The 22973-nt window shown below is 34.9% G+C and overlaps 1 protein-coding gene across 7 annotated transcripts in view; it reads right to left on the minus strand.

Annotated features, from left to right (window-relative positions):
- The window catches only part of FRS2 (fibroblast growth factor receptor substrate 2), a 113265-nt gene that overhangs the window by 45806 nt on the left and 44486 nt on the right, over window positions 1–22973 (minus strand). For 4 of the 7 annotated variants that reach the window (XM_041754922.1, XM_041754915.1, XM_041754916.1 and 1 more), the window contains exons 2-3: window positions 15545–15640; window positions 14590–14686 (exon numbers count right to left, since the gene is read on the minus strand). The gene's annotated coding sequence lies outside the window, so the exon portion shown is untranslated. The remainder of the gene's footprint in view (window positions 1–14589; window positions 14687–15544; window positions 15641–22973) is intronic. The other 3 variants (XM_041754917.1, XM_041754919.1, XM_041754920.1) reach the window with 1 other exon arrangement.

Here is a 22973-nt window from a genome sequence, read left to right on the forward strand (position 1 = left end):
AGCCCAATGCAGGGCTTGATCCTAGACCCTGTGATCCTCACCTGAGCAGAAGGTAGTCAGTTAACCGACTGAGCCGCCCAAGCATCCCACATCAAGTACATTCTTAAATAAAACTAGATTAAAAAAAAAAAAAACTCTATGAATGTATGGCAATGAAAAATGTAATACATCAGTTTGGTGCCACTGCCTTAATTTGTGTTAAGGTATTAGCAGTTTTATTCACCATTGCTTTTACAGCATCACTGCAAATGTCAACATAGTGGAAAAGAAAAAAAAAATCTGTATTGTGAAAATAGTTTTGACCTCCCAGATCATCTTGATCTCAGGGACCTGTGTAGTTCTACAGAACAGTTTGAAAACTGCTCAAAATTAGATATTCCAATGATAAGATCATATTACAAACAGTATCATACCAAAAAATTAGAGATTTTAGATGAAACAAATTCCTAGAAAAAATTAACTTGTTTAATTCAAGAGGAAACAAAAATATGAATAGTCTTAAAATCTTAAAATATTCAATCAAGAATTGTAAAATCCTCTCATAAGGAAATTCTAGGCCTAGATAGCTTCACAGATTCTCTCAAACATGCAATTAAGAAATAATTTTGTGAGCACCTGGGTGGCTCAGTGGTTGAGTGTTTGCCTTTGACTCAGGTCGTGATCCCAGGATCCTGGGATCAAGTCCTGCATTGGGCACCCTACGGGGAGCCTGTTTCTGCCTATGTCTCTGCCTTCTCTGTGTGTCTCTCGTGAATAAATAAATAAAATTTAAAAAAAGAAAAAAAGAATTTTACACAACATATTCCTGAAAATAAAGATACTCTCCCTGACTCATTTTGAGACTTGTAATAACCTTTATATCAAGCGCAGCACAACAAAAGAAAATTACAGGCTGTCGTTCATAAATATTAGTGCAAAATTCTTAAATACTAGCAAACAACGTCCAAGGTAGGTTTAATATTAGAAAAACCAAAATAATTGTCCATGTTAATAAACAAAAGAAGAAAAAACTGCATTAATATTAATAAATTCAGAGAAGATAAATCTTTTCAGAGGTTTCTCTCAACAGAAAAGCAAAGCTTTAAGGCTGTTTTAGGAGATCCAAGTAACCTAAAAGGACAAGCTTCCTGGCCTCAAGGAAAAATGAAGCTGTAGTACTCCCAGAATGAGGAAGCCTCTGCAGGAATGAGGTGCTACCAATATCACTTTTTCCAAAAGAAAAAAATTAGAGTCAAAATCCTAATCAAGTTTTTATGTTTCATACTAAATGCGGTCATGCTTACCATGCCCCTACACAACCGGTTCAACAGTGTAGCAAACCTCTCATAACAATCAGTTTGTAAGACAAAGGTGGCCTATAATGTTGCCCCTGACTTACTATTAATCATCTGCCCTAAAGGGGTGGTGTATGCTATAACTATTCTTTGACTATTACTCAGAATACCGGTATAACCACCTTTTTCCCTATCTTGTTACTACTCACATAAGGGCCCTCTACCCAAAGGAAGCAGTACTGTTTCCACTGCCACAGATCTTAATTAAGTTCAATAAAACTCAGCTTGTCCAATTTTAAAACAGACCCAAGTGATTAAATCATAAAATTGTGTGTGTCTGTGTGTGTGTGTGTGTGTGTGTGTACTTTAAACATTTTATTTTAGCTTGAACATTAAAAAAGGAATGAATTATCCAAACTTAGAATTAAGAACTTTTTTTAATGGAAGCCTGCTGGTGGGAATTCTATGCCCTATTTCTTACATAAACCTTACCTAAAATGTGTATTTATTTGAAATGCATCAAGGATTTCCATTTCTGGCAACATAGTAGGTTAGATGCCCAGACTGGATTTATTGCCTAAATCTAGAATGCTGTATAAATATTTCTTTAATATTTTTAAATTTCCTAATTTGGCACAAATGTACAGAAAAACTATGGAAGGTAGCTCTTGACTTTCAGGTTACCTCATAACGCTACTTTGAAAACTACAGTACTGGAGATAGGCTGTATACCCTGAGACTCCCTAGTATGGGAAATGTAATAAAAGAACTTTGCATGTAGCTAAAAATCCAAAAGGCTACACCTGCAAAGTAGAGCTGAATGAACAGAAAACCTACTTAGCAGAAGGTGAGAACAAGCAAACTTGCCTGCTTGAGCTTGGTGCTGGTAGAAGGTAGAAAAAAAAAATATCTTGTAAGAATTTATGACCAAAAGTCCGCTCTTAAATGAATTTGTGAAGAAGGAAAAAGATAAAAAGGGGTGAGAAACATGGTAAATAGATTAAGAAGGCCTAACATAAGTCATCAGAGTTATAGAGCCCATGTTTCCAAGATGACCATGAAAAGGAGGTACAATGATTATGTCAAAAAAAGGCTGCAGCCCTATACAGCCTATTTGCTGCACTTAACCGCACCCAATGTATGCAAAGGACGTCATTAAGAAGTTCATCTTTGGGCAGCCCCGGTGGCTGAGCAGTTTAGTGCCACCTTCAGTCCAGGGCGTGATCCCAGGGATCCAGGATCGAGTCCCACATCGAGCTCCCTATGGAGCCTGCTTCTCCTTCTGCCTGTATCTCTGCCTCTCTCTCTCTGTGTGTGTGTGTGTGTGTGTGTGTGTGTGTGTGTGTGTGTATCTCTATGAATAAATAAATAAAATCTTTAAAAAAAAAAAGTCATCTTCGGAAACAAAGTAGAGGCATCAAAGACATTTCCAAAGTCCCCAAACTATATGTATAACCATACGTCACTGTGTGAGTTGTACCATTCACAAGAAAGTCAAGAATTAGTCTCACAATGCATGGAAGGACCAAACATGGGATTTTAAATACCCTAATTCAGACCTGCAGATGCTGCCCCATGACCTCTGCCAAAGTCCACATAAGAAGTACTTAAGATCTGAAGAAAGACTGTCCACTGAAGTGAAAAATGTTACAGAAGAAAAAAATAAGGAAAATAATAGGCATTATTCAGAAAGGTAAAAAGATCAAGAATTTAACATAATTATTCAAAGGCATTTTCAGATCCAGGAAGTTCAAGGAATCCCAAGTAAAATTACAAATATTAAAATAAAATAATAAAGTAAAAAAATAACTTCAATACATTCTATAAAACTATGGAACATCAAGGGAGGGGAAAAAATTTAAAAAAAAAACAGTCAAATAAAAGATTACTTACAAAGGAAGGGCAATTTTATTTCTCAACAGCAACAGTGGCAGTCAAAACACCAAAATAATGTGATGAGAAAACAGAATTCAATACACAGTGAAATTATCTTTCAAGAATACCGATAAAATAGACATCGTTAGATAAACAAAAACACTCCCAACCAACTTCACCAAAAGCTTTTCATTAAAACAATTTCTAAAGGATGTACTTCAGGTAGAAAAAAATTATTTCACATGGAAGGTCTCAGATAATGAACCAAGAAAATAGTAAACACATGTAAACAAAGATCAACTACCTAAAACAATAATTTATCTAAAAAAATTTTATGTATGCAAGAGATAAATATGTTAAAACTAATATAATAGACAATGATGTTATACATTTTTGGAAGGAGGACAATCAGGGCATTTATTACATTATTCTGGAATAGGTTAAAGATACTGATTTAAACTCTTCCTTTTAAAAAGGACATCTTAAAAAAGCTAGAGTAACCACTGAAAGAATAAGTATTAACTTACAAACAAGACTGCATGTGTGCAAGGTATTAGGGGGACTGAAATGAGAAAACACACCTATATGAAGGCTTCAAACACATAACTCCAAACAAAAGACTGGAATAGGAAGGAAAGGTAGGACAAATAGATCACAAGGCAAAAATAAATCTAAATCTAAATCTACCGGTATTTAAAATTCCAGTAAAAAATATTGTCATTCAGAACAAAAACTAAATTTACCATACCCTGTTTATAAGATAAACTAAATTATAGGACCAATGAAAAGCCAAAGGATGAAAAATACTATTACCCAAAAGAAAGCTAGAACAGATATTAATCCAAGAAAATAGCCAGGCACAAAAAACTATAAGGCAAATAAGTTTTGGATACAGCCTTTCATAATGACAGAAAATTTGATTTAAGACAGACAATTCAAAATATAAGTACTTAACAGTATGGACACAAAAATACATAAAACAAAAATTAACATATCTAGTAGAGAAACTGCTAAACCTACCATCAGGTGAGAGGCATCAATATGCCTTTCTCAGCAGAGAAACTGACAGGGAGTCCCAAAATAAAACCAAACCCAAATCCAAACAAAACATAGGCAAACCATGAAAGATGTGACTAGAACAGTTAACATGTTCATGAACATATATGTAGCACTGTACTAAACATTCTTTCCAAATGCATATGGAACATTCATGAAAACTAGCCATGTGTTAGGTCTTAAGGTTAGTATGTTAACTTTGGTTCCATAATGAAACCAACTTGGAACACTATCATAAAAATTATATTTAAAAGTTAAATATTTTGAAATTAAGAATATATTTTTAAATAATTCATTAGGCAAATAAAAGTTATTTTTTAATAAAAAAAAGCCAAAAATACTATATATCAAATACAATCTATTAAAAATGATTCAAAAAGATTTAGAACTCACACTTTCCAATTCAAAACTTACCATAAAGCAACTGTCATCAAGCATCAAAACACCAAGTGTGGTACTGGCCAAAAGAGAAATATAGATCAAACGAAATAGAATTGAGAATCCAGAAATAAATCCATACATTTATGGTCAATTGATTTTCAAAAAGGGAGTCTAGATAATTCGATGTGGAAAGAAAGGGATCTTGCATGTCCCTCTGCCGACGTCTCTGCCTCTCTCTCTGTCTCTCAAGATTAAATAAACAAAATCTTAAAAAAAAAAAAGTCTAATATCCAAAGATATACAGAATTCCTACAGCTATAAAAAGACAACTCAATTTTAAAATAGACAAAAGCTCTGAATATATATTTCTCCAAAGAAGTTATACAAGTGGCCAAAAAGCATATGAAAAGATACTCAACAAAACTAGTCATTGGGAAAATGCACCTCAAAACCACAGATCCCACTTCACACCCATTAGGATGACTATAATCAAAATGACAGACAATAGCAAGTGTTGGCAAGGATGTGGAGAAACTAGAACCCTCATACACTACTTGTGGGGCTGTAAAGTGGCACAACTGCTTTGGAAAACAGTTTGGCAGATGCTATAAAGGTTAAGTATAGCATACAATATGAGCCCAGTAATTCTATTCCTAAATACATAACGAAATAACTGAAAAATCTGTATAGGCAAAAATTTGTATACAGAGATTCATATTATTCATAATAGCCAAAAAATGAAAACAATCCAAATGTGTGACAACTGATTAATGCATAAACAAAATGTAGTTTATCCACACAATGTAATAATATTCTGCCAAAAAAGGAAAGATATACTGATACTAGCTACAATTAGAATAAACTTTGAAAATATTACACTAAGTAAAAGATCCTAGACAATAAAGGTCACATATTACATAGATTAAACAATATTGGGAATATTAAAAAAATGAATTTTATACTTCAAAGGGGTGAATTTTATATATGAACTATATATCAGTTTTTCTTTTTTATTTTTTTCAAGATTTTATTTACTTATTCATGAGAGACACAGAGAAAGAGAGGCAGAGACACAAGCAGAGAGAGAGAAGCAGGCTCCATGCAGGGAGCCTGATGTGGGACTTGCCAAAGGCAGACATTCAACCCCTGAGCTACCCTACCCAGGTGTCCCTATATATCAGCTTTTAAAGGGCAAATAAATCAATTAAGCATCTAAAAATAAGAAATAGAGATTCTAAACAGAAAAATAATTTTTAAAAATCAAAGTTACAGTTTAAAATCTTTCCACTAAAAAAATCATCAAACCCAGACAGATTTAAGATGTTTCACCAAAAAGTGAAGGAACTACAAATAATTACAATTAAACAAATTATTCTAGAGAATAGTAAAAAAGAAAAACATTTTCTAATTCATATCAAAATCCAACCAGGATAAGGAATGCCAATACCATTCAATGGAGGAAAAGACAGTTGTTTCAACAAAATAGTGCTGAGAAAACTAGATATACACATGCAAAAGAATGAACTTAACCCTTACATTTTATACAAAAATTAACTCAAAATAAAGTCCTAAATATAAGACCTAAAATTATAATACTCTAAGAAAAAAATTAGGGGTCAGGGATCCCTGGGTGGCGCAGCGGTTTGGCGCCTGCCTTTGGCCCAGGGCGCGATCCTGGAGACCCGGGATCGAATCCCACGTCGGGCTCCCGGCACATGGAGCCTGCTTCTCCCTCTGTCTATATCTCTGCCCCCCCCTCTCTCTCTCTGTGACTATCATAAATAAATAAAAATTAAAAAAATATATATTAAAAAAAAATTAGGGGTCAAGCTTCACGACATTGAATTTAACAATAATTTCTTGGCTATGACACCAAAACCACAGGCAACAAAAGTAAAAAACAGTTAAACTGAACTACATCAAAAGTAAAAACTTCATGCACCACAGGAAACAATTAATAGCCTGAAAAGGCAACCTATGGAATAGAAGAAAATCTTTGCAAATCATATATCTGATAAGGGTGTCAATATCCAGAACATATAAAGGACTCCTATGTAACTCAGCAACAGTAACAACTACACAAGTAACCTGATCAATGGGCAAAGGACTTGAACAAACTTTTCTCCAGAGAAAATACACCAATGGCTAACAAGCATATGAAAAGATCCTCATCATCACTAGTTATTAAGGAAATGCAAATCAAAACTACAATGAGACATTACTTCACAACCACTAGGATGGCTAACAACAACAACAAAAAACAGAAAATAGGGGTGCCTCGGTGGTTCAGTTGATTCAGCATCTATCTGACTCTTGATTTCAGCTCAGGTTGTAATCTCCGGGTCCTGAGGTTGAGCCCCGAACCCCACACCAGGCTCTGCTCTCAGCAGGAAGCCTGTTTCTCTCCCTCCCTCCCTGCCCTTCCCTTGCACATGTGTGTGCTTTCTCTCTCTCAAATAAATAAATCTTAAAAAAAAAAAAAAAAGGGTTGGCAAGTATATGGAGAAATTGGAACTCTTCTGTACTGCTGGTAGGAACCTAAATGGTGTAGCTGCTATGAAAAACAGGACTATTTTTAATTCTCAAAAAATTAAAAATAGAATTACCACATTAACAGCAATACCACTTCTGGGTCTATATTCAACGGAATTAAAAGAAGGGTGTAGAAGAGCTATCTGTACATACATTTTCATAGCAGCATTATTCACAATAGCCAGAAGGTGGAAGCAACATACTTGTCCACTAACAGATGAGTGGATAACAAAATGTTTATAACACACAGTGGTATATTATTCAGCCTTAAAAAGGAAATTTTGATACATACTACAACATTATGCTAAATGAAAAGCCAGGCACAAAAAAGATAAATACAGTATGATTTCACTTCTATGAGGTATCCACAGTAGTCAAACTCATAAAAATAGAAAGTAGGATGGTGGTTGCCAGGGCAATGGGGAGGGAGAGATGAAGAGTGTTTAATGGGTATAGAGTTTCAGTTTTGCAAGATGAAAAGTTCTGGAGATTAGTTGCGCAACCAATGTGAATATACTTAACACTACTAAATCATACACTTATAAATGGGTAAGATTATTAAACTTTATAATAGGTATATTTTACCACAATTAACATTTAAAATGAGAGATATGATAAAAATCCAACCAGGATTACATGAGAATGGAAAATTAAAAGTCAATCTGACTCATGAACACTACTGTAAGAATCCTAAATAAAGTGTAAGCAAACTAGATCCAATAATTTATAAAAAAGATAATCCATACATGACTAAATTAGGTTTATCCCAGGAATGCTTAGTTAACCTAAAACTATCAATGTAGTTGATACTGAAAATCAACGTAATTGACTACATTAACAAATTAAGGAGAAAAAATTTTAATCATTGCTGAAGTTAAACAAAAGGCTTTCAATACAGTTCAACATCTATTGATTTAAAATGAAGAAATAAATAAAAGTCCTAGCCAGGTAAGAATAGAAAGAAACTTCCTTAGTTTGGTAAACACCATCTTTTTAAAAAATTACAAATATCACTTTAAATGGTAAAATTTGAAAGCATATTTTTGAGGTCATGAACAAGACAAGAAACAAAACTTTGAGTATCTGAGTTATCTATGATAGTACAATAATGATTCAGAGATAGACAAAAGACCAATGGTACAGAAAAGAAAGTACAGAAATAAAACTATCTATATATGAAAAGTTGATGATGTAGGAAATTTTGCAAAGCAGGGAAGAAATGAAGAACAATTTTAATAAACAGTGCTGGGATAACCAATTACCCATATGGGAAGAGTGAATTCCTATCCCACACCTCTCATAAAAATCAATTACTAGGAGACCTCAGGATTAAATGTGAGAGGCAAAACCATAAAGCTTTCAGCTGATAGAGAATGCCATCAAAACTTATCAAGGTATACCATGAGAATAACCAACTGAATCAATAATCAAATTACTTTAATTTTTAAATTTCCCTCTATATTTTATAAACTAATCAAACAGCAAATGTGTCAAAGCAAGTATACTATGATTAAGAATATGATGCTAATGTAATAAAGAGCTGTAATGTCCAGTGACTTCACATCTTAAAAGATACATATTTATGCTCTCATTTAAGATCAACAAGTTATTGCCAACATTTGTAAGCAAGGATAAAAACAAAAAACAAAAAACCTCATGGTTCATTCTGTAGGTGTCTATATCAACGCATGTGGCTAATATCTCATTTCAAATACTAGCAATCGTGTCCATGGTAAAGTCTAAATAGTTTTTCAGGTAAGTGGGCTTGTTAATTTGACACTTCCCACCATTCCCTGAATCATATTTTTTTAGCAAATGCCCAACCTATCTTCGGATGCTTCAGGGAAGAAACACAATGTATTAAGGTAAGATCTCCTTGGGAAGAGTAAGAGCTATAAAGAAATTTCAGAGGAGAATGGACCAAATAGATAACATATTCTTAGGACTTTCAAATAAATCTGAAATTAAACGTGCCCTAGATATAATTACAAGGAACACATCATTCACTTGGGCAACTAATAACACTGTATATATGACTGAAAGGGGTGAGCTGGAAAGAACATTCATCCCAAGATAATTTTTGTTTTACAATACAGTATGTGTCCACTATGTAAAATAAATTCATTCCCAATATATCTACCATCAAAACACCCCCCTTTTCACCCAAAACACACACATACATAGAAGGTAGATGTTTTCAACCTAAACTGTAAGCCTCTGGCTCACATGAAAACAGAATGATTTTTAACCACACACAAGCTCTAGCACTCAGATTTGTAGTTTCTACATGCTGCCCACACAGCACTTTGTGAGCATGTGATTAGGAGGAATGATGCACAATCACACCACATTCCTTCCCTCAGCTCACACATCAAGAACTTGCCCTCTCAGCTGCATTCTTCTCCAAACAGCCATGGTCACCTTAGCAACCCAATGCTCCTAATATGGACAGCTGGTCCATTTAAAGTCAGCCCTTCTTGGCAGGAAAAATGCTTGTTCTTCAAACTGGGGGAGAGAGGAGAGGTTTTCCTTTCAATACACATTACAGGGGTTGATTTAACTTGATCAGCACTTTTGTTCTGTGGCAGCAATTTGTGTCAAGTTTCAACCTATTCTGAGTTTTTGGTTTTTTGGTTTTGTTTTTCTTTTTTTAAATCTGAAAGCAAGTGGTTAAAAAAAAAGGCAGCTCATATGGAATTCTAAAGAAGACTGAACATGAAACAAAAAGGTATCTGAAATAACTGTATTCTTTTATAAAAAGATAAAGCTATCCACATTTTTTAAAGTTCCAATTTACTTAAATTACATTTGAAGTCTTAATACACAATAAGAAATCAGAATCAGAAGACCTGTCTTTTTAACACCATAGCCTATTTTTGAATAACAAAAACATAGCTAAACTTCAAAGTCCTATAACTCCAATCTACTCAATAGACTATGAGTCAATCTGTGTTCCTTTATCCCACCACCTACATGTGAAATCTCTCACAATCTTTCTAAAGGATCAAATGTCAACGAGGTATTGAAAACAAATGGTTAGTATATCCAAAGACACTCCAGACCTAGAACGCCCCAGGATAAAACTGGATTATTCAAAACCAAACTTGATCTGTATTTACACCACTAAAGCTGGGCCTGAACCAAATTAAGTCACTCTGGAGAAAAGATGCAGGTTTATAATAGTTTTCCTGATTTTCATACTACAAGCAAATGATCTGAGGGGAGAGGATTACTATATTCTGAAATATGTGAGATCAAACTGCTCGTTCCATTCCCACAAATTGGGGATTCTATTTCTCCTATCCATCAAAACTAGACACCTAATCCTTAAGTAAAGAGGCATGTTCTAAACTTAAAAATATCTAAATTTATGGTATTTGTTCTAAATTGGTAATATTTTTTAAAGATTTTATTTATCTATCTATCTATTTATTTATTTATTTATTTCATGAGTTGGGGGAGGGGCAAAAGGAGTGGGACAAGTAGACTCCCCGCTGAGCAGAAGTCCCACATGGGGCTGAATCCCAGGATCCTGAGATCACAACCAGAGCTGAAGTTAGGCACTTAACCTACTGAGCCACCCAGTTGCCCCAAATTGGAAATATTTTTGAAACAATGTTCTATATGACAGTGCACAAAATTCAAATTTATTAAATGCTATTTTAGTAAACCTTAAGGTTAAGTGACTATCAATAATTATTCACTGGTTATATTTTTGTATACGTGTGCTTTTAAAACTTTTTTTTTATAGATCAAAGATTCCAGCATTAGCTGCTGTTTCTTTTTTTTATATAAATTTATTTTTTATTGGTGTTCAATTTGCCAACATATAGAATAACACCCAATGCTCATCCCATCAAGTGCCCCCTTCGTGCCCATCACCCAGTCACCCCCACCCCCTGCCCACCTCCCCTTCCACCACCCCTAGTTCATTTCCCAGAGTTAGGAGCTTTAGGGTATGAGGTTCTTCAGGTTAGAAACACTTCTTTTAAGCTAAAACCAGAAATTAAATCTACTATATAGAGCAAGATATCAGTTGATAGGGTAGCAGTAGGATTAGTAAAAAGAACCTAAAGTTCACTCTACTTCAGTTTCATCATTTGTAAAAAGAGAGTATCTGTTTTACTTATGCCATCTCTCAATATAACAAAGTGAGAATAATGAAATTACTATGCCATATAAAATACTCAGAAACTAATGAAACTAGAAAAAGGGACTATGTTACCTGATACTAATTCTCTGAACTGTTATTTTTAAGAGAGTGTGGGGAGTATTCAACAATGCATGGGATACTAACTCAATATCAACTTGAAGAGTTGCTCGTCTTCCCACCAAAGATCTTTTTATTTTATTTTATTTTATTTTATTTTATTTTTATTATTATTATTATTTTTTATTTATGATAGTCATAGAGAGAGAGAGAGAGAGAGAGGCAGAGACATAGGCAGAGGGAGAAGCAGGCTCCATGCACCGGGAGCCTGACGTGGGATTCGATCCTGGGTCTCCAGGATCGCGCCCTGGGCCAAAGGCAGGCGCCAAACCGCTGCGCCACCCAGGGATCCCCCCCACCAAAGATCTTATAAATACTTAAGTGATGACATATAAATAATTACTTCTTTCAAAATGCCTCAGGATTGGCTTCACTTTTAGCAAATACAAATTCCCTTACCCCTTTCCATTCCATTACTGAATCAGTAACACATTTTCTTCTAGCCCCCAGAACTAAGCGGCCCTAAGATCTTCCTCTCACACAAACTGCTCCTCACAAGGTACCTTTAGCTTTTTCTGTCTGATGGAAGCCCTTCCCTGATCTGTTCAAGGCTGTCATTATCCTTCTTCTAAAGTTGAGGATCACTCTGTTCTCTCCTAGGAACATTCTACTCTCTTTTCTCTTCATTACTGCAAGGCATAGCATCACCATGTACTTGGAGCTTCTACAGTTCCCTCTCTCTATAGTTTTTCTAGTCAGGGGATCCAAAAAAAGTTGCTTTCACTGATAATGTTACTATGGATGAAATTGTATTTCTGCATCCCAAATTTAAAAACTTGGATTTGTCCTGTTCCTACCCTGTATTAGATTCAGTAATGGGAATTCACAGAAAATACAATGTAGAGATTAATAGGTAATAGGTAACAGAGAAGTTCCAAAATATTACTGGTATCTTTGAACTATTAAGCTTTTGTGGGCTAACACTGAGACCTGAGCATTTAACACACTGTTTGTAGAAGAAAAACACATGTTTTTGTTAGGGCCCACAATTCTTTCCTTTGTTTTAACAGACTCTTAGCCTTTGAAACAGATGTTTATATTTCCTCTAATCTTCCATAGCATCTAATTCCATTCTTTAGGTTCAATTCTAATATTAAGAAAATGAACACAAATTGGCCTTTTCTTAAATGCTTATTTAATGATCCTTATACATTTAAGGAATTTTACAGTTAACAGTTTCATTCTAATAAATAATCAAAAATACAATGTACCAGTTGGACAAACCAAATTAGAGGAACACTCAGCAATGTGGCCAGATCTTAGAAATCTTCCTTATGGAAGAGGGAGGCAGGTGAAGGGGACTACAAGAACTGGACTAAGACCTAACATATAACTAAAATATATGAAATAATAAAAACTTTTATAAGACATAAAAGGATAAATAATAAACATATTAAAAGGTCACTTATATGGGAACTCGTTATAAAGGAAAACAGAAAAACAGTCCTTTAATGAACCAATGATAATGAGTATGACACACACTGAAGAATATTGTTAACTCAATATTTCTGTACTTAAGGTTAAAAACTGATACTTCAAGCACAGCCATCTTCCTTCATAAAAACAGAGTTGCTCAAAAATTTAAACAATTTTTTAAATTGTGGTAAAGTATCTAACATAAAATTTATCATTTCAATCATTTGCTAGTAGAGTTAACAATAATTTTTATTAAAGTTGTCATTGTCCTTTTAATATCTTTGACTGTATAGGAGGATGATAGTATATAAATATGAATAATATTGTTTTGGTTATTTCCTACTTTAAAAAACGTATGAAAATATCTGGGCTTTTATAAAAATATTTGCTGAACACTTACAGGATGGCCCTAGGGGTACCAGACACTATGATCCATCACCATTGTATCAAATATTGTATTAATGTTTAAGAATTCAAACTTCATTTGCCAAAAGAACAGGGACAAAGGTGTATGTAACAAAATCAAGTTCACTAAGATTAAATCATTTGAAATTTCTGTTTTCCATTTAAGCATGATAGTCTAGGAAAGAATGATCTGGATTTCTCCTGAAGTACTATTGCCTTTGAGTAGCACCCTGGAGGTTTCAGATAGTGCTACAACACATGTTCTAGGACTCCCTCCCTTAACCCTCTACCAACAGAAGAAAAGTATAGGGGAAAAGCTTCACAAGAAACTTGAAAGTGAAAACTACTGAGGCATTGCTTTCTCGACCCCACCCCCTGCCCCCACAAACCAATGGGTCTCTTTATTTTAACCCTTTGTTTTTAGTTATCAAGATAAAACTGACCTGAGTAATAAATCTGTGGCAATTTCAAAACTAGGTGGGAATGTTGTGTTTGAGAGTACATGTTCCCCTCAACAAAAAGGATAAGAAATGAGAGTTACTAATCTAAATAATTCACTTTATAAACATTTTCCAGTTGGCAAATTATACTCAACTGCAGTGATCACTACTACCTATATCAAAGAGTTCCTGAGAAAATTTAAACAATGTAACCTCTTAAGACTGAGCAATTGATTTTAAGTTCCTGGTGTAGAGTAATAAGGACACCAACAGGTGATTTTACTATCTACTCCACTTAACATTTCACCTTTCAGAAGTCCAAAAAGTATAACAATCTAAATCAATGATGATTTAAAATTCATTGTAAAGATGATCATTTAGGATTTTTTAAATACCAAATGTTACTAAATATTTCATTATCTACTTAATAGAAAGTATTCCACTTTTTAACCTATATGTAGGAGTTATATACTTTTCCATAGGTGGAAACGTAGGTAAGTCATCTCCCTTAACTTAAAGCCCCTAATAGAACTTCTAGGACTCCTCTACTGCCCCAAGTCATTTAGGTAATGTCCACTGAAGTAAAAGTTGGATGGGCCCCAAGGGAAGAAGAGAACTGTTCTCCTAAAATGGACAAACCTGATCCTAAGAATGCTAGGAATAAGTTCCTTAATAATGCTAGGAATAAGGATGCCATGAAAAGCAGTATTTGAGTTCCAAAGGTGACTACTTTTATCGCACTCTTTTAATCTTAACTTCAAATATAATGTACTTTGCAAATTCTGAGGTAGTATAGGAGGAGCTAACAAATTTGTGATAATCCTATAATAATCAAGAAAAGATATGAAATAAATACAGGGAAAAGAATTTAAAACACCCAAGTGCAACTAAACCTATATTCAACTACATCTGATTTATTACTATATTAACAATTTCTTACCTTGTGGAATTCTCTTCTGAGAAAAATAGATACAATTCTGTTCCTAAAAAAACGCCAGGTAGAAAAGTTGAAATATTAGTTTCAAAACAGGAAGTCTCTGAAAAATAAAAAGTTAACAAAACGTTGATACAGTACATAGTATCATGACATTTGGTATTATCAAAACATAAGAGTCAAATGGCTCTAATAATCAAAGTATTTTAATATTTTTATTAAAGTATTTATAAAATGTATTATTTTTATTATTACAAAAACACTATTCTACTGGCTATCAAATCATTTCTTCTAGGTACATAATGATGTCTTGGCACATTTTCATATTCTATCAGTACTCAATTTGGTTTTACTCTTACCAAGATTTGATATCCTGGAGGTTTTTAGGTATAATCCATAGGTCATAAAATTCATCCTTTTAAAGTGTAAAATTCAGTGGTTTTTACTATATTCACAAAATTGCGTAGCCTTTACCAACCACCACATTATTCCAGAACATTTTCATTACCCCAATAAGAAACCCTGTACTGAAGAGTACATTTCTATTCACAGGGAGAAACATCTGAAACAAATTTAATTTTAAAAGATATAAAAGAAGCATATTCTTCACAACACTATAATCAAAATGATTTTAAAAAAATGTATAGAACAGAGACTGGGAAGGAAAACAAATGTCCCAAAATTTAAAAAGTAGCTATATTTGGATAGTGGTATTACGGTGACTCTTTTTCATATATTTCCTCTCAAGTTATGATTTTATAATATTATCTTTATAGTTCTTAAAAAGTACAGCACAGACATACATTTTCTAGAGCTACATGCTCTAATTTGTACTACAATCCAAAGTAAAAACAGAAATACAAGTTGACACTTAAGAAAATGTCCACTATACTTTTTGTTAAACGTTTTTCAAAATAGATAAAATAAGTATAAAGTTTAAAAAAATTTTGGCCACACTTACTAATCTGGTTGAAAAGCCACAGCTGCATCTTACTTTATGACAAATTGACTGTTTCATCACTTTTGCATCAGGGCATCTACTTCTTAATGGTCATTTCTGAAATAAAGATGTAGTCATTAAGAATGTAAGAAAAACATAAAATCTTTAAGGACAATTTTCTAAATTTTAGTGTCTATAAAAGGAACTATCAAAAAATTTCCTGAGTAACCTTTTAATAAAAAAACATTAACAGGGCTGAGGATGAGGTGAGAGAGATGGAAAATAGGCTATCATCCCACAGGACCAGAATAATACAGTTATGTTACACATACTGAGTATAAAGATCTATAAATCCTTTAGTCCTCAATGCCTTCCACCCACCAGGGTCTTGCAATTCCTAAGATTGCCTTTTACAGACCGGAAAAAGAAAAGAGGGAGATGTAGAAGAGGAGCCCCAAAACTCTTATTATTTGAAAACAATAAATTGATTATTCCTGATTGTCTCTTCTCCCGCCCTCATGGCCTAGAGAAAGTAAGCTCCAGAGGAGATTTTTATTGGTTTTATTCACTGGTATCTTTTGAGCACTTAAGACAATGACTGCCACACAAGAAGCACCCAGTTAATATTTATTGAAAGAACAAATAAATTGATGAGTGATATAATCTTAATTGATGAAATATTTAACCTGGTACTATTTCAAAATGGCAAAGTCTCATAATGCCATCTCTTCCACACATACACCATTGATATGAATGCCAACTACATCACCATTATTGTTTTTTCCCCAGTAAACTCGGCCCATAATTTAAAGACAAATTGTGGTATCAGTCTTCAAGGAACAGAACAAAGGCATATATCACTGAAATTTTATTGTTGCAATCTTTGGGGAAAACTCCCAAAAGGGTAATTGCTAGATATGCAATCTTGCTAAATACTGCTAAATGTTGCAAGTAGGTTATTTTTATTTAACATGTATGTTCTTTTAGCTGCTTGTTGTGGAGAAAGCTAGGAACACAAGAAACTCTTTTACATGGAATAAAAAGTTGACAGTTCTCAAGAACAACGTTCAAGGAGACCAGTAGTAGCTCTCTATTTCCCTTGCTATACCTGAATTAGTATTCCATATGATGCTACTCTTTTGTTTAAAAAAGAAAAATGGGAAGACTACAAATATAAATACAGTCTTGGGGTTTTTTTCTTTCGTAAGAGAAAAAACAACGTTAAGGATAAATTGAAAGCATTTTAAAAAAAAAGTTAAAAAAAAAAAAGAAAGCATTTTTAAATGGTTATCTACAGAGAAAAGAGAAAACAGAATGTAAGGGACAGGGATGGAAGTTAGAATTCTCAGACCTTGTTTTGCAGTTTTTATGTTAGAGACATGTTTTAAGATCAACGAACATCAAATGACATATTGAACATTAAAATGGTAATGACTCCCACTGATTCAAACATTAAATATATTTTTTTCTCTTAAAGATTCATTTATTTGGGATGCCTAGGTGGCTCAGTGGTTGAGCGTCTGCCTTTGGCTCAGGGTGTGATCCCAGTTCAGGGATCGAGTCCCACATCAGGATCCCTGCAGGGAGCCTGCTTCTCCTCTGCCTATGTCTCTGCCTCTCTCTGTGTCTCTCATAAATAAATAAAATCTTAACAAAAAAAAAGGACTTATTTATTAGAGAGAGACAGCATGCAAGTGGAGGAAGGGGCAGAGGGAAAGAATAGCCAAGCAAACTCCCACTGAGCGTTGAGCCCAACGTTCGATCCCATGACCCATGAGATTAAGACCTGAATGAAACCAAGAGTCAGATACTAAACTGGCTGAGCCACCCAGGCGCCAGTGAAACTTAAATATACTTTTAAAAATCATGGCCATCCCTTGTGGTTGCTATAGCACTAACTTATTATTCTGAAAGTTGATAAAGAGAAAGAATCAAGCACTTATTCTGGCTTTTTTTTTTTTAAGATTTTATTTATTTATTCATGAGAGACACAGAAAGAGAGAGAGGCAGAGACACAGACAGAGAGAGAAGCAGGCTCCATGCAGGGAGCCCAACACGGGACTTGATCCCAGGACTCCAGGATCATGCCATTGGCCCAAGGCAGGCACTACACCGCCAAGCCACCCAGGGATCCCTTATTCTGGCTTTCTTATATGGAAAATACCCTTGAGTAGCCAAGCAGTCAGTAGGTGAAAACTCTTTTTTATAGGACTCCAAATTATAAATGTAGAAGGAATGATAAAAATCAGAAAATCATCACTTTGTAACATCTAATGAAATACTGGTTCTAAAAAATGATCAGTGGTTGCTAAAACCATTACGTAAAAGACTAATGGGAAACTTTATAATGGATAAATCAAGTAAACAAAATTTGAACCCAGTGATTAACCTTAATATCATTAAAAAATGGGTCAATCCAACACTATATGCAGAAATATTCATCACTACCCATTCAGGGCCCATCCTAGGAGCTCCAGTTTCAAAAGACAACCATAATGTTACCACTTTTAACACTTTGACCACGACCGTCCACAGCACCTGAGTGCAAGGTCCCTATCTGATCTCTCAGCCTCTCCCTTTGCTCACCTCATTAAGTCAGTCAAATTTGTCACATCATTCCATTCTTCCACTCAAAGCCTCTATACTTGAGCCCATCTCACTAGTCTCAAAGACAAAATCCCTCACAAAGGCCATAAGGACCATGATCTATTACTTCCCTCCCACATCTCTGGAATGTCATCTCCTACCACTCTCTCCCTTGTTCACTCCATCCCAGCCACACTGGCCTCTTTCCTTTCCTTAAACACTTCAAGCACATTCTCACTTCAGGGCCTCAGGACTTGTCTTTCCCTCTGCCTGGAACACCAGCTATCTCTTATTCCTCCTCCATTTCCTCTAGGACTTGGTTTTTACAAGTTATCTCATCATGAGATTCCTTGTACCACTGGCAAGCCCAAAATATCTGCCTCAGATTTTCTTATCTGGCAGAGAATATGTAAGAAGAAATATTTTGGAGATGATAATCATCTGAAATATGTAAGTCACCAATCACCGTATCTTTGTGTCTAAACATCTATAGAACTAACTCTACAGTCCCTTTTAAAAGATTCTTTTTTTTTTTTAAGATTTTATTTATTTATTTATTCATGAGAGACAGAGAGAGAGAGGCAGAGACACAGGCTGAGGGAGAAGCAGGCTTCCCTCAGGGAGCCTGATGCAGGGCTCAAACTCAGGACCCCAGGATCACAACTGAGCCAAAGGCAGATGCTCAACCACTGAGACACCCAGATGTCTCCCCTTATAAAACATTCTTTAAAAGATTCTTATGGTCCCAACTTCAAAGAATTAATAAAGATATAGCCACCACAGTGCTTCTTTTTTTTTTCTTTATTTTTGGTTGTGGTTTTGTTTTTAAATCATCTGTACTATAACTCTAGGAAGGGGTGCTAAAGGATTTGAATTAAATGAGTCCCATTAAAAAACAACAACCTGCAAAATAAATGGCCCTTTCCTCCCATTCCTTTAGGGACTTCTCTTTGGGTTTACATTATAAAGTTCCAAGTATTCTCGGGAAAAGTTTAAATTTGCTTTCAAATTTGTTACCTTTAGGCACCATGACCACCAGAAAGAATCAAAAGAACTCACGAACTCTAACATGACTAGACTAGCTATGACATGGTAGGGATGTTTGAACTTAATTATTTTTCTTTAAATAAACAAACTCCCCTGGGCTAAAGCCTACTCTGCCTTTTAAACATCCTGTGGCTGGCAAGCTTCAGAGTCTTAAGAGAGATAGCCAGGGGACAGAGAAAACAGCAAGTATGACTCAGTGATCACATTTAATAGTCTCTGAAGACCAAAACAAAGATACCAGTTCTGGCAAGAGATCTCTAGAATTGCCCCAAAACTGACTTATCCACATACCTTTCATCTGAACAATCTATTTTCACTTAGTTTAAGGTTCACAAAGCACTTGTTATGTGCCTATCAGACCTTAGGGACAAAAATAAACCAACAGTATAAGAAAACAATCAGCAGGGGAACTAAGGGTTGGATGATGAAATTTAATGTTAAAATCTGCTTTGTTGGGGGAGGTAATACAAGTCTTGAGTATTTTTGTGCAGAAATACCCCCCACTCATTTAGAAATCAGACTTTAGCAAGCTCAACCACTTCAAAGAAGGCTTGTGATATTAAAGTAACCTTTCTTGAGCAACTTTTTTTTGAGAGAGAGAAAGAGAAAATCTGTGCACACAAAGTGAGGGGATGGGGGGAACAGGGACAGAGAGAGAGGGAGAGAGAATCACAAGCAGGCTCCATGCTGGGCTCGATCCCATGGACCCTGAAATCACAACCTGAGCTGAAATCAAGAGTTGGACGCTCAACGGACTGAATGACTCAGGTACCCACTTCTTGAGCAACTTCTGTGTGCCAGTTTATTTACATTAGTTCACCTAATTCTCATAACTTCTCTATGGGAAAGGTATTAATAAAGCACACAGAGTGGTCAAGTAACTTGTCCAAACCAGAAACAGCTCCACAATACAAAATCCGTCTTCCTTTTCACTATTATAATCTGCAGTAAACTGGAAAGAAATGATCAGTCACAAACACATCTGCCCTAGGAGTAACATGTAAGTCCAGGCAGCTCATTTAAGAAATGTGTTCCATTCTTCCAAAGCTGCTTTAGATAAGAGGACAAAAGGGGAAGGTTCACTGTTATATATTAATAAGAAACCTATGACATTTAAAAGATGAATCAGAAAAATATGGTGTGTTGAGGTCTAAGGGAACTGGTAAGCTAGGCATACCAGAGCTCGCTAACTAGTATGCTTTCACGATGATTTCCTATATCACTTCTAAGTCACTGATGGCTATTCCATCTACTCTGAGAAGTCAGGGAAAAAGCGTTAAGATTTAATAGACGGAGTACACAGGTGTTTATCAAAATGGTTTCTATACTTTTCTGGATGTTTGAAATAGTTATCTCACTCTTGACATAGATATAGATATACAGATGTATACAAATACATATATTAAAGTATCCTATTAACTTCTTAAATTTACAACAAAATTGAGTTACGATTCTTAATTTTCTTTTTCTAGAAAATTCTCTCACATGAAACACCTTAGTTCCTGATTCCATGGGATAATACTTACTGGACTCAGTTCTTTATACTGAACAGAATCTAATTTTTAATGAGTCCATTAGTCAGAAAGTATTTTGTAGAAATATTTTTTCAGAAAGGTAAACTTGATTTTTATTAGATGCACACAATAAAAGTAACATACCTATTGTAAAGTAAGAAGACAATTACAATTAAGATACATCACCCAGAAAAGACAGCCTTGCTTCACAAGTGTCCTAGTTATTTGGAGAAAGGGAAAATTCCTTGGAATAAATTATCCCCACTGACTAAAAATCATGCCATTTAAATAATGGATTCTTTTACAGAGAAGAGACTCAGCAGATTGATGATTTAAAGTTTCCAAAGAAAAAAAATAAAAAATAAAAAAAATAAAGTTTCCAAAGGCCTAAATACATATGGTGGTCTTCTAAATTCTTGATTGTGTCCTGGGAATTATAAGCATAAATTGATGCTTAAAAAAAAATCTCCCTCAATTTTAATTCATTGCACTGATAGTTAGGAATGACGAAGGGTAGGGCACACTTCCATCCCCCCAGAATACCAATTATAAATAACACTATCGTTTTTTAAACTTTAGGATTTTAGGGATCCCTGGGTGGCGCAGCGGTTTAGCGCCTGCCTTTGGCCCAGGGCGCGATCCTGGAGACCCGGGATCGAATCCCACATCGGGCTCCCAGTGCATGGAGCCTGCTTCTCCCTCTGCCTATGTCTCTGCCTCTCTCTCTCTCTCTCTGTGACTATCATAAATAAATAAAAGTTAACAAAAAATTTTAAAAAAAAAAAAAATAAATAAACTTTAGGATTTTAGTGTTTGTTTCTCCATGACAAAATACTTTATGTGCAGACCTACCATTAAGACTAAATAAGGATAAAGGCATAGCCTTATGGTTTTGAAGTCAATGTTGGGGGCATCACCTACAGCATTTGCTATTTTGTTTTTTTAACAAAATGGAAGTGTATAGCATAGAGTATTGTTTCTTAAAAATTTATCATACAGGGGATCCCTGGGTGGCGCAGCGGTTTGGCGCCTGCCTTTGGCCCAGGGCACAATCCTGGAGACCCGGGATCGAGTCCCACATCGGGCTCCTGGTGCATGGAGCCTGCTTCTCCCTCTGCCTGTGTCTCTGCCTCTCTGTCTCTCTCTGTGACTATCATAAGTAAATAAAAATTAAAAAAAAAAAAAATTTATCATACATACGATCCTTCCCTATAATTAATGTTTGTCTCTTTCTCTCTCTCCTTCCTTTCCTTCCCCTGGCACACACACATACAGTATGAAAAACTGTTTATTTTTTACAATTTTTGTTTTGTATACAAACATGCTACACACAAGCTGGCCATGATACAAAATATATTTCTTAGTAAGAAACAATATGACACTTTAACATGCTGATTGTAGAATATCAAGGTAAGTATTTCCAGAGTTAATTTTCTTCTTCTGGGTCTTCAAGATGATACTTAACAAGGAAATTTATACCAATCTAAATGTCACAGAGTCTGTGGCTTTACTGTTTTTCATAAATTTTAATACTATACACAATAAAATAGTCACTATGGAGATTAAAGCAGGTTTACCTTTGATACTATTTATTTCAGGGAGCTGAGTTATTTGAATACCAGAGACCTCAGTATTTGATAGCCTCTTCTTGAAGATGCGGTCATCCTACATATATGTCCCAGGAACTGTCACCCAACTCTATTAATGTCCTCAAAAGTGGAAACAATTTTTAGAATGCTCACTTCAGCCCTTTTCTATGCGGTAACCCAGAACTTCAAAAATAGAAGTCAACCAAGAAGAGTTATAATTTTTTTCTAAATTCTTCCTTTATCTGTTAGGAAGAAAATACCATCTTCATTCTTTAGTAGTTCTGGTGGGTTCTAAATATTTTTCAGCAATATATTAGAGACATATTTTTCCGAAACTAAACTCTTTTAAGAGAATTTCTCATGATGGGTATTGTGCAAGGGACAAAAGAAAGATCAATGTCTTCAACTAGCTTCTAGTGAATTAAAAAGCAGAATTCAGGCCGCATGAAAGGACCTTCAATAAATCTGTATCTTGAAGCACTCAATACAAGCTGTACCTGTTTTCTTTGAACCACAGCTATTAAATAGCGTTTCTCCTAAAAATCCACAGAACTTTTAGTTACAGCCATCAGATAATTCAAAGGAATTCAGTGACCCTCCATAACTTGTACCTCCCTCATGATACATGAAGAACTTGCTTAATATTCTATATTTAAACGGCATGTAGGGAGAAAAATGCTAGGAAGAAGGGTGAGAAAGACAAGTCTCATAAAT

This window comes from Vulpes lagopus, chromosome 5 (assembly GCF_018345385.1).
Source record: "Vulpes lagopus strain Blue_001 chromosome 5, ASM1834538v1, whole genome shotgun sequence".
Taxonomy (NCBI): Eukaryota; Metazoa; Chordata; class Mammalia; order Carnivora; family Canidae; genus Vulpes; species Vulpes lagopus.